General features: G+C 36.7%; 1 protein-coding gene across 7 annotated transcripts in view; it reads right to left on the reverse strand.

Annotated features, from left to right (window-relative positions):
• Positions 1-13,767, reverse strand: part of Sorcs1 (sortilin related VPS10 domain containing receptor 1) — a 469,029-nt gene that overhangs the window by 311,958 nt on the left and 143,304 nt on the right. The gene's annotated exons all lie outside the window — the stretch shown is intronic.

Below are 13,767 nucleotides of genomic sequence, written 5' to 3' on the forward strand. Positions count from 1 at the left end.
CTGGCCCCACACCTACCTCCTCTCCTGACCCCACCTTAAGCTGGGAAGTTTCTTTGCTGTTGGCCTCTTCCCCCATGAGGTGCTGCTTTACCTTGAGCTCAGAGCAATGCAATCAGCCATCTATGGACTGAGACCTCTGAAACTGAGATTCCCAAATAAACTTTTCCTGCTCTACATTACTCTTGTCAGGCATTTCTGCCAGAGCAACAAAAATGTTGACTTAACAATGACTTTAGTTAATTCAGTTATCCTCTTTTTCTTTTTTATTAAAGAGGATTAATGAAATTAGAATTCTCTTTTCCAATTGAATAATTATCACAAATTTACTTTATTAAGTATTTTGGTGTCACTCTGTTAAACATTTTGAATCACATAATCTATGTACTTTCTCAACTACCTATGAAGCCAATACTTATTCTTTTCTTTCTTTCTTCTTGGGCAAAAATTGGAGAGTCTTACTGACTTGATCAATAGTGTGGGACAGCTGGAATCTGAACCTAAACAAAATGAGCCCAGAGCTCAAGTGCTACCACCATACTATGTGGTCATTTTGGAGAAGGAAAATGAGTTTCAAATTATACTTCTTGCTTTCAAGAAGCCCAATGCCAAGGTTTCTTTGTCTGTCTATTCCAGCTATCATCTCTCTATCATCTATCTACCTATCCATCCATCTATCATTTTTAAGAGTTAGCCACTGTTTATTATTTATTCTGCTAGGTATTGTCAGAGATACAAAGAAGATACCTGCTCTAATTGCACCATAGTTGGCGGGAAGAATCAGAGCGGACAGGTTTAAATTGAGTGTTTTAAAAATGGAAGAGTATGAGAATAAACAGAAACCAGCAATCCCTAGCTAAATGTAGACAGGAACCTGTTCAAGCTCTTATGGCAAGCTGTAGCTTCTACAAACAGCATGTCACTCAATCTACTTCACAAACTGGGAAGACGGACTTGAACGAGCTGGCCTCGGTACATGATTAAACCTAGATTTTCTTGGTTTCTATCTGAAGGTGGAGACTTGAGAGATGGGCTATGTTAGCTCTTCTATCTTCCTGGCTCAGGGATCATCTTTGTATCATCCTCACAGAGACTTCTGTGGATCCCACAGGCAGAGAGCACACACCTGTTTCTATCTGGAAGTACAGAACAAAGAGGGGTCATGTTCAGGAAAGAAGAGTGAAGACCTCCAACAATCTACAACAATCTACTTCTTTGCTAATAGAAGATTTCATGAAATTATTATTACTCCCGTGTTGCTAAATGAAACACAGGGAATGAGGCTTCCAATGAGAAGTTTAAGGAACACGAGCGACAAAGTACATGTCTATCCCACATGGAAGTTCAGTTGCATACATAGATAAGTACGTCACTGCTGCACCTCTCACTTTGTAATCTTTTAATTCTAAATCAAGACACCCGTGAAATTTAGAATTCCAACAACCCTGTCTGCTCCAGGAAATGCAAATCTCCCAGGAAAGAACCCACTTACTTCCTGGCCTTATGACAGGGACTAGGCCATTGTGAATGGCTATAGAAAAAAAGGAGCCCAGCTGTTCAGGACCTGGAACAGACATGCAAGAGGATTCCTGCACCCAGCCAGAGGGCTCACTACCTGACTCACAAAATGATTGGGGAGAGAGGAAGCAAGCAAGAAAGACAGAACTCTCTTCTTTTTTCTTCCAGCCTTCTGCAGCAGCAATCTATTTTCTTCAAAACTGATCCTCTTCTTTAGGTGTCCTTTTTTTTTTGTCTTCTTGTTTTTTTTTTTTTATCCTTTAAACTGTCCAAGATTAATGTGGCAAAAATAAAATGCCCCACAGGCTGCTTATTTTGACGCTTACTACAGCACATAAAAGTGAAGAATTAGCATGGAATGAATAATTTATTTAGTGCTTTACTGTTGTTTTAAACAAATCACTTCCATGAAAGCAATGTGTATTCAAGCAATAAATCACTGTTTAGCACTCTGTCACAAGGAAAAGATACCACTTGGCAGAATTATTGAATGGCAGTGCCTGGCAGGGAGGCAGGCACAATAAAGATAAAGATGATGTCCTTGCATAAAATGGGTTTTGCCTGCATCTGTAGGTCAGGCTGGAGTGCACCATTCTTTCCTTTATCCCCAGGGTTTAATGAGCACCTACTTCTGCAACTGTATCTGAGGTTATGACTAGCCTGGAGTACCTTGTTAGGACCTCAGAGTTATTATTATTTATGTTATGATTGCAATTGCTGTGGACCAAACACAGAGTCTAAGTGCCAGCAATAGTCCATGGAAAGTAAGTAACTTCTACACTCTTGGACACTCTTTTGGAGGCTTCATACATATTTATTTAATTTGCTTATGATAGAGATATATGCAAAATGGTGTGAGAACTTGCCTAGTAGGAGGTGGAAACATGTACTGGTTTCATTGTAACCTGGCTGCGGTTCAGTCAAGGGGCTAGGAAAATGGCTGGGAGAACATTCTCTACAGAAGTCTGCTTGGGAGATGAGGAATGACAGTGTGATGGCAATATGTGGGAGCCGAATGAATATGTTGATGGTTGGAGAAGGAAGTAATAGAAGAGCAACAGGAGCAGACATTTAAATGGAACCAGCAGGGATGTAAGGTGACTTCCACAGGCCCCAGAGCCAGAAACCAAACCAGAGTCAGACTCCAAGACTGAGTTGTCGAAGCTATTATATACCAGCCTGCTAACCACCCAAATCTATCTACATCAGAACCACAGTAGGGAAAACTGGTTCAGGTCAAAAGACAGACAGACCCCAGTTCTTTTGTAATAATCAAGTCACACATGAAACGGTTCAGTTGGCCCAGATTTGTGAAGTTTTCAAGGTGAAAATAACAGCCTAGATTTTGTTGAGAAAGGAAACAAAACAATTACCATAGCTCTACAAGACCTTTGACTACAAATTTCCAAGTGTCTCTTGTTTTTTAAGTGCCAGTGCTGCAACATAACCGGAGGTCTGACATTTGCAGCAGCAATGACCAGAGCCCTCTATCACTCCTGTCAATGTCTGATAATTAGTACTGGATGATAAGTCCTGCTGCTAAGAACATAAAAAGACAAAGGCTTGGTTTTTACACATCTGGAGGAGAAAAAAAACCCTTCTATTTTATAAACAGCATCAGAAGGTTTCTGAATTATCTCATTTCACTCTGGTTGAAATAATCATAGCAATCGCAGGTGACCCACTAGGACTTTAGAGAACTGGTTACTTCTCAACACTAATTTAAATGGTTTAAGTGAGAATAAACTTTCAGTCTCTTCTAGGTGGTTTCAAATGTCCTTCAAACTTGTTGAAAGCTGAAGACACTTATGGCTACTAGAATGAAGGTGACAGGCTCTGAGAAATGTCATGGATTTGCTGCTTCATATCACCTTAATAATATTTGTTGGTCTTTTTTTCCCCCTTATATTGGTGTCAGCATTTTATCAGGCTCAAAGAAAGTTCAAAATGTTGTTGGCTACCTGCCAGACAGAAATGTTTCACCCTCAGGAAGAAATTAATCAATGAACAACTATCTATTGAATGTTTACTATGTTCAAAGCAGAGCTAGAAACCTCTGTGGGAGAAAAACAGATGAATGAAATGTAATTTCTGCCCATCTGGAATTTACAATCTAGGTAGAATCTGATTGTCACTCCCCTGTTCAGAAAAACAAGTTTCCCTTGAATCTGTAGAATTAATTTACTATTCAATAGCACATAGAAGGCCTTTCCTATATAGCACATATCTTCTTTCTAGTTTTATCAGCTGGTCCTTCTTGCAATCCTAAAATTCTGTAATTCAGACTTCTTTCCATTCTTCAAACTACCATGAATTTTTAGGATTCTGGAGCTTTCTCAAATTCTAATACCTAGCTCAAGGGTCACCTCCTCCAAGAAACCTTCTCAAACTCTCTGGGATGAGTTTATTGTTTCATTTGTGATTCTTAATTATTATATGAATTCATTATGACAAAAATACAATATTTTTATTTGTTTACCTGTGCTTTCATTAGACTGCAAATTTGTTGCTGCTGATTTTTTAAAAAATTATGTACTAGATTAGAGCCTCTCATAAAGGAATTACCAACATATTGTCAAGCAATAATAATCCAACATACAGACATTTTAAAATAGGAGTCAATATGGGACAAATGAGATTATTTATAGGTGCAGATCTACCAGAAACATTGATTCACAGTAGGTATTAAATAATAGTTTGATCAGAATCATACATTCCCACTGAATTTCATACTTCAAAGAATGATGGACCATAAGTTATATTGTGGAATGGTGGCACATTCTCAAAAGGTCAGAGAGCGAGTAAGCATGTTAGGTTTGTGATTCATTATTAAAGCAGCCTAGAGACCAAAATGATGCTAAAAAATGTGGCTACACAAACAGTGAAGAGTCATCTGTGGATTGTCTCTAAAGTCAGGCTGAGAAATCTCTAGAAGACCTTTCAAGTGTGCATGGCAAAATATAGACAGCAAATAATAAATTTTGAGCATATAGGTGATACATACAATACTAGAGATATAATATTTAATCTGATAGCTATGAGAAATGGATTTGCAAGTATTATTAATTTTTTTAAAAAGATCACACAGAAAATAATTTAGGTGTGTGGGCCAAGAAATGTTTATCATAACTACTTCTATTCTGTAGTTGTATCATAAAAATAGCAAATAGATGATATGTCAACAATTTGGCATGTCTCTGTTTGAATAAAACTTTATTTACCAAAAAATAATACAGGCAATTAGCTGGACCTGGGCCTCATGCTGTAGGTTGCCAACTCTTGGATTTGAGCAATTACACAACTGAAAGAAGATATCCAAGAATCAATTCAGATATACTAGGGTAAAATTTTAGAGGCTTTAGCCAGAGTATTAGAAGTAGAAATTAAAAGACAAAAAGCAAAGAAAATTGGATACTCTAGGGGAAATTATATGATGATATTTTAAGGTTTTAAACAAAGAAGACTGTTTAAATTGCAGATCATTAAGCAGATGATCTGACCGGAAAACCATAGTAGCCCCACATCATGCTTTGTTTGTCCTACATAATACTGGTCTTCAAAGTGTTTCCAAAACAAAGCGAATCAATTACCATCATTTAAAAATATCAAACTGACATTTTTGCTTCTCTGAAAAATATGCTGGAAATCTGGCAATATCAAGTTTATATTACCACCATGCACAATTTGCTAAAGGAGTGGAACAAGCTACCTTCTGCTTGCAGACAAGAACTCCCCCATCTCTCACGTGGGCACACTCAATGGCATCACTTGTGCAGCTCTCACAGGCCCTGTAAACCCTGATTTCCATATCTGGAAATCTGACTATAGCCACATTCAAGTTGTCAGGCTGGTGTCCTGACTCAGCCACCTTCGTGGGAGATGACCTCTGTGAGTTTTAGCTTCCTCAACATAAAGGTGGGGTATGCTATCTGCTCCTACTTCGCAGTATTATTTTGAGGATCTACTGAAATACTATGTATTATATAAACCTCTTCCATGTGGCAGTCCCTCAAATATCAGATATTATGATGATTATCACTGTGGGAAACTGAAGCCCCAGAAATTAAACAAACTGCCCAAATGCACTTGGTCAGTTGAAGGCAGACCAGTAAAGGACATCTTATGACTTCCAGAACCATTTCCAATACCCTGAGTATGTTCCACCAGAGATACAATTGAGATATCTGGAAACCTAAAAAAGGTATGCCCTGGAACCGGGAAGAGAAAACAAAAAGAACAAGTCAGAGATGATGGACCAGCATGTCAAACCATTGCCATGGGTTATGCCCAAATGCAGCATACTGGAGTAATGTAAGAATTGTATGTCATTGACTTAGTTTTTAACTAATGCAATGTGAAGAAATTCTAAAGATTTGTGACAGAGAATAAAATCCAAGCCACATATCAAACCAAAGTTTGGAGACTTTCAGCGGCTTTTTACCCTGGAGAACAAAGGTTGGCAGAAATACTAGCAAAAATACACCAGAGTGTCTCTGTCCTGTTCATGAATTCTCAATCCTTGATTATTTCAAAAGTAGAGAAGAAAAAGTGCTAAGTCAACCACCTTCAGCTAATTAGTTCTTTCTACATGGTGACTTTAAATCAATGATGAACAAATTTCTAATACTTCTACTCTGGCTGAGGAGCTTTCTGCCACTCACCATCTATCAGTTCTGTCTGTGAGTGGCCTTGTTGAGTTCTGTCTAAATGATATCCAGTGTTCTGGTCATATGCATTCCCTCTTTCCTGCAGCATTCAAGGAAATATGCTGGTGGCAGCTGTTTGTAATAAGCTGAAGGCCTGTGCAAGACCAATTGTAACACAAAGGTCATATTTTCCCAGCTGTTTATAGATTGCAATTTGTAAGGTTATAGTGTCACAAGCTGTCAATAATTCAAGGTGGAGAATTACAACAATTAATAGGTCATCAATTCTTCATTCTTCTCCTCCAACACTCATTCCCCGAAGAGTTTTAATTTATTTCTTTTAAGCTTGAATCCCAACTATGAACTGAAGGTTTCATTTGATAATGAGGAAAATGGATGGTACAATATAAGTAATTCCTTAACTAATTTCAGGGGATCTGAACCAATCTTAAGAACACATTTAAGAATACTTCATAAAACCCATTTTCCAGGAGTCCAGCATTCTAGTAAGTGTGCTTATGTTGTTGGTATTCAAGAGGCTTAACACCTACCCCCCACAAGATGTAAATAAATAAAGTGTGAGGAAAATGTTGCTGAACAGCACTGAACACTGAAAGATGGAGGAGATTTGACCTGTTTGTAAGAATTCATTAATGATAATTGTGTATTACCAGCAATCTGCCCAAATTCTTTAGTAGAATAATTAATTCTGAATTCTAATACAATTTGGCTACTGAATTTGTTGGACTTGGTTCTTTTGGAAGGTTATAAACTTCTTTCAGTACTTCAAGACAGCTATGGATGCTGCATACACTATCTTTAATGAAAAACAACTGTAAGCAAAAGTCTGGAGTGATCTTCCAAAGCTTGCTCATTTAACTGAGTTTCAGCTTCTTCAACATAAAGGTGGAGTATGCTATCTGCTCCTATATAGGCTTATTTTGAGGATCAACTGAAATACTATATATCATATGCCACATGGTAGTTCCTCAAATATTAGATATTGTGATTATTATTATGGGACTCTGGTTTTATTCCTAAGTCCTTGATACATTTTGAGTTGAGTTTTGTGCATGGTGAGAAATAGGGGTTTAATTTCATTTTGTTGTATATAGATTTCCAGTTTTCCCAGCATCATTTGTTAGAGAGGCTATCTTTTTTCCAACTGTGTCTAATCTAAGATAATTGTAGTTTTGTGGGCTAATCTCTGTGTCCTCTATTCTATACTATTGGTCTACCAGTCTGTTTTGGTGCCAATACTATGCTGTTTTTATTACTATTGCTCTGTAGTATAGTTTAAGGTCTGGTATAGTGATGCCATCTATTTCACTCTTCTTGCTAAGGATTTATTTAGCAATTCTGGTTCTCTTATTTTTCCAGATGAATTTCATGACTGACTTTTCTATTTCTGTGAGAAATGTCATTGGGATTTTGATCAGGATTGCATTAAATCTGTATAGTGCTTTTGGTAGTATGGTCATTTTGTTAATATTAATTCTTCCTACCCAAGAGCAAGGTGGATCTTTCCATCTTCTAAGGTCTTCTTTTATTTCTTTCTTTAGCGTTCAGTAGATTTCATTATATAGATCTTTCATCTCTTTCAAATAGGCCCTAATCTCCATCCCATGAAATTAGGCCCTAGTTTTCTTAATACGACTCCTATAGCAAAAGAATTAAAATCAAGAATCAATAAATGGGATGGATTCAAATTAAAAAGTTTCTTCTCAGCAAAAGAAACAATCTGTGAGGTCAACAGAGATCCTACATCTTGGGAGAAAATCTGTACCCCTCACACATCAGACAGAGCACTAATCTCTAGGGTATATAAACTCAAAAAGGTAAACATCAAAAAACCAAATAACCCAATCAATATATGGGCCAAGGACCTGAACAACCACTTCTCAGAAGATGATATACAATCAATCAACAAATATATAAAAAAACATTCATCATTGGTAGCAATTAGAAAAATGCAAATCAAAACTACTCTTAAGATTTCATATCACTCCAGTCAGAATGGCAACTATTAAGAATACAAACAACAATAATTGTTGGCAAGGATGTGGGGAAAAAGGCACACTCATACATTGCTAGTGGGACTGAAATTGGTGCAGCCAATATGGAAAGCAGTATGGAGATTCCTTGGAAAATTTGGAATGGAACTACCATTTGACCCAGATGTCCCTCTCCTTGGTCTATACCTAAAGGACTTAAAAACAGCATACTACAGGGTCACAGCCACATCAATGTTTATAGCAGCACAATTCACAATAGCTAAACTGTGGAAGCCAATCCCCAAAAAACCAAATGCTGAATGTTTTCTCTGATATAAGGAAGCTGGTTCATAGTGGGGTGGGTGGGGAGCATGGGAGGAATAGAAGAACTCTAGATAGGGCAGAGGGGTAGGAGGGGAAGGGAGTGGGCAGGGGGTCAGCAATGATGGTGGAATGTGATGGACATCATTATCCAAAATACATGTGTGAAGACACAAATTGGTATGAATATACTTTGTATACAACCAGAGATATGAAAAATTTGTGCTTTATATATGAGAATTGTCCTCTTGTCATATATAAATAAAAATAAAAGAAAAAAATTATCATTATGGGAAACTGAAACCCAGAGAAATTAAATGAATTGTCCAAGTCCACTTGGTCAGTTAGAGGCAGACCAATAATGGAACCAAAGTAATGAACTTTGGATCTAGGCATGCAAATGATCTTTCTTATACAGTGTGCTTTCAGAACAGACACAGGACAGAGGCAGACAATGTAACCACTCCCCTTAGGTACTCAGGATCTCAGAGGATTCTTAAGAATAACTGATTTTTCACCTTTGAGAAGTCTTTCCTTGTCTCCAATATTAGACTGAAGCAAATAAAAATGGTAGCACTCAGAAAAATAAGCAATTATCTACAAGAAGACTGGTCAGGGCTCCTCATCGTAGCATCAGAGTGCGTATAACCAATGATGAGAGTTATTGTTTGTTCCTTCTTCCTGTCCCTCCTTCCTTGTAAATTCCCTCCCAACTACTCAATTCTGAGTCTGTAGGCTGAAGCTCTCCTGCATCTCCTGAGAAGCTCAAGAAATGTGCTAAATGCCAAACATCCACTGAGGATTCCTGTGTGATACACCCCAAGACTGAATCGAATCTATTGGTTTCCATTGTTTTTGCAGAGTTCCAAGTCCCGAGTCACCAAGAATCAGACATCCATATGTTAGCCAGGGCCCAGTAATTGTTTCTGTAAGGATTCAGATAACTGTGAGTGGTCAGGTTAAATTAAAGAGTTAGAACATAGTCTTGACTTATGTTGTGTGTAAGAGGTTGAATTGAATTCTTCAACCATAGAAAAGGTCATTATTGAAATGTGGTCAAGAAAAAACACCATCTTTAGACTCCACCACAACTTAACATCTATGATTCTCACTGTGCTGACTTAAAGGAATTATATCAATATGTATATTCATGCACGTATACATACATATAAATAGAGTTAAATAAATATTGATGGAGAAGAATCACTAACAGAATTATGCTTCTGCCTTCCAAGGTAAGTATCATACTTTTTCAGCATACTGTATATTCATTAGCAAAGACAGCTTAGGTTGAGATTTCACAGTAGCTTTGTCCGTGGAATGTGGAAATATAAACAGAAAACTGTGCCCAGTTTTAAGGATGAGCAAGCAAGCTTAGATTTCAAGGGAGGGAAGGAGACACATGTCTTTCATCAAACTATTACCATTTCCAGAATCCATCTGAACTCAACACTTGAGAAAAAATATCTTCCCAAAGCATTCAACTGTTAAGAAACTGTCTTTTGACTTCTGCTTTCTATGGATCTAACTTTGCCCTCAGTTCCTTAAGGAATGTGATATCACAGGCAGAAGATACAGACAGGATGGCTAAATATTCTAGAAAAGAGAAGGCTCTAGCTTACTGGCTACTGTTTGTTAGAACTTCATTTCAATATTGGAACTTTATCAGGATTTGGTTACAATTCATTCATTAATACACTGTACCTCTGGTGCCAATTTCTAAAGACAGAAAATAACCAGATGGAGAACATTTGATTAGTTCTGAAGGCAGACTATTGAGAGCTCTTCCATTATCAGAGATCTTACAACATTCACAGTATGTCATCATACCTAGCTTCCTAGAACAGGGGTATAATCACCGTTGGTCAAATGAAAGAAATGCCAAAGGTGCTAAAGGACAAACCATACTGATTTTTAATACGTATATTAACAACAATATATAGTTTATTACCTTCTAATCTCAGCATAAGTATATACACAATTATACTCTGGTATTATTTTTCTTATATATTCTACCTTATAGGTAGTGGAAAAACTAATGAATAGAATTCTAAAAATGAGAGACAGTGCTTCTTCTCTTTCCAAAGAACAATAGAGACCACCAAAAGTAGCCTTGCTTTTTTTCTGTGATGCAATAATTGCATGCAGTGGGCCATCCAAGTAAGAAGTGCTTCTCAATTCCCAAAGATGTGTTTGCCTTTTTATCACAAAAAGAGCTCACATGAGAAATAACACCCAATGCCTTTAAAAGCAGACTGTGCACATATTAGGAGCTGTCTTATGCACAGCTTCCCCTGGTAAACATTTATTTAAGTTCATATAGTACATTGTATCTCTGTCTTTGATTTTACTACAAAATATTGAATTGAAGAAACTGGTATAAAACAGCAGCAGTAGCAAAATAGAAGCTTAAATCACCTCAACAGTAGCAGTTGTGAGGAACTGTCCTACAAGGTGACTGGATGGCATAACTCTTGCTACTCTTAAGTTGTCCAGGGGTCTATCACAAATTTGTAAAAATCTCATATAAATTGGTGTTGATAGTAGAGTGATAATTATTAAGAAAGTTGATGAAATAAATTTAAAGCCAGTGATTAAAAAATTGTAAATGCAAGCGCTGATGGCCTTCACCAGTTCCTGGGTTAGTGGGAATTAGCAATGCATATCATGCAATAGGGGACCCAGATCCCACATTTAAGTAATTTCTTTCAATTACAAAGGAGAAACACGAAGACATGAACTCTTACTGAAGCATTATTTCAATAACCAAAATGTGAGATTTCAAGAAGGTAGGATGACAATTGATAGATGAGAGTAATTAGTTTATTTTTTAAGCCATTTTCAAAAGTTTCCAGTGACAAGCTATTTACAAAATAAAAAGGAAACTGCCTAACTAATGTCTCAAGTATATCTGCAAAGCTTTAGGAAGAGCTGAACAAACTTAATTTCTCAAAAATTAGCTATAGATCACCATTCCTAACCCTAAAGTTACCACCTCACCCTCATTCATGCAGTAAAGACATGGGAGTGAATTTTGTCCTTACAGACACATAGTTAAAGCTTTTTTTCACAGGTACTTTTGATCCTGAAACTCTGTAGACATCTGAATGTGATAAAGACATTAGTAAGCATAAACCATCTTCTTGTTAAGCTGTTTATTATGGTAAGAAAATGTATTTTCTGCGATATAGGCTTCCTATGTATGTCTCCCTGGCAAATGAAAGTGTTATTTGAAATATTTAACAATCCAAGTTGAAATGACCAGAGGCCTTTGCCTAAAAATCAGAAACTAAATTTTTCTTTTTATAAAATATGCTTCTACATCTTATATTACATAGAATAACCACAATCACTGACAATCAAGAGGCACTCCAAATGCCTGGGAGAAAGGAAAGTGGACACATACGGAATGCTGTCTCTGTGCTGAGTTGTACATTAAGTCTGTTCATGTCCTGTATCTCGCTGAACCTTCACCATAGTCCATAGCTACTAACAAGTTTATGGATGATGCAAATATAGCACAGAGGTCCCCTTTCCTCAGGCTGCAGTCATTAAGTCCAAGAGCCACAATTCAAATCTTGTCTATTTTTTCACAGATCTAGCATGTGCCTTCCATATCTTTGTATTGTGCTGATCATCACGACACAAAAATTAAAAGTTTGAGAATTGACATCATAATAGAGAACATTCATTTCCAAAATAAGTTTAGTATTTTGACTATAAGATGGCTATGTGTTATTTACTTTATATTTATCCTATGTGTAGTTTGCTGAGTTTCTTTAATAGTTTATTTAAAAACCAAATTTGGAATATTGAGCATATTTATTCATGCATTTATATGTGTATATGATATATCATACATACATGCACCTCGTGTACATAAATAAACATAAATTTGTACTCTATCTCTCCCCCCCATTTCTGGTACTTTATGAATAGATTGTCAATCACTTCATACATCTGACACGTCACTTATTTTTTTGAGAGTTATTATTTCATTCTGTTCTTCACATTGGGTAATTTCTAATCATCTATCTTCAAGTTTACTGATATTCCCTTAAATAGGGATATAGCCTTCCAATAATTGTTTTTATTTAAGCTAGCATGTTTCCAGACCTAAAAGTTTTGTTTTGCTCTTTGATAGTCATCTTTTATCTTCTGAGATCTCCATTTTTTCTTTCATTGTGACCATCTTTTAAGTCCTTAAACATAGTTACAGTAGTTATTTTTATATTTTGTATTTTACATTTTGCTAACAAGTTTATGGATGATGGAAATATAGCACAGAGGTCCCCTTTCCTCGGGCTGCAGTCATTAAATCCAAGAGCCACAATTCAAACCTTGTCTAGTTTTTCACAGACCAAGCATGTGTCTTCCATATCATTGTGTTGTGCTAAAAAATATTTTTGTAGTTAGCTCTAACATCTGGGCCATCTTCAGGTCAATTTCTCCTGAATTCTTTTTCTCTTAACCACTTTCCACTATTTTTGTATGAATAGTAATTTTTATTAGTCATTGAATATTGTGGCTAATATTGTAGGAAACTAGATTTTTATTTTTTTTTACTCCTGTTAGACTAATTAAAATGTATGAGTGGATCACCTGAAATTTGCAGTGTCTTAGATTTGTACTTTAATATGATGCATCACCTTGAATTTTCACATAGGCTTTTGTAAAATTCCTTTATTCTGGACATAATCTTTACTCCTAATGTGTGTCCTTTCTGTAGGGAAGGTTTTTAATGGAAGGTTCACATATCTACTAAGTTCCTCTTAGTTTCCAGAATTTATATCACAAATTTTCTCTTGCAGTGATGAGCAAGTAACATCCTTTTTCAACACTTTCAATCCTAAAGCTATTTCTGTCTCCTATGTGGTCAGAATTCAGGGATCAGCAAAGGATTTGATATAGACTTGTAGGAATCTCTAACTTCTGCCTCTTCTCCATTTCTAAGAGTTCTCCACAATCTCAATTCACATTGGGAGCCCCAATTTCCCTCCACTGGCACCATGTTTACAGCATTTCTTTTCTTGGATTCCAGCCATCATAAGCGTTATGAACCAGGGGTGCCTCCGGAGACAAAGGGGAAAACTCCGTAAACTGGTCCTCACTCAGTGTAGTTCCTGTCTTTCATGACTTAAATCTCCTTTGGTTTCTACCTGTTTTTGATTACTCTCCAGTGCATCCAACATTCTGTTTTTTTCCTTTCTCAGAAGTTATAGTTATTGTCTACAGAAGAACTAGGCTAATACAAGTGACTCTACTATCACCCTGGTGCTCCTTCTTAAAAT

Source organism: Marmota marmota, unplaced genomic scaffold (genome assembly GCF_001458135.2).
Source record: "Marmota marmota marmota unplaced genomic scaffold, marMar, whole genome shotgun sequence".
Lineage (NCBI taxonomy): Eukaryota > Metazoa > Chordata > Mammalia > Rodentia > Sciuridae > Marmota > Marmota marmota.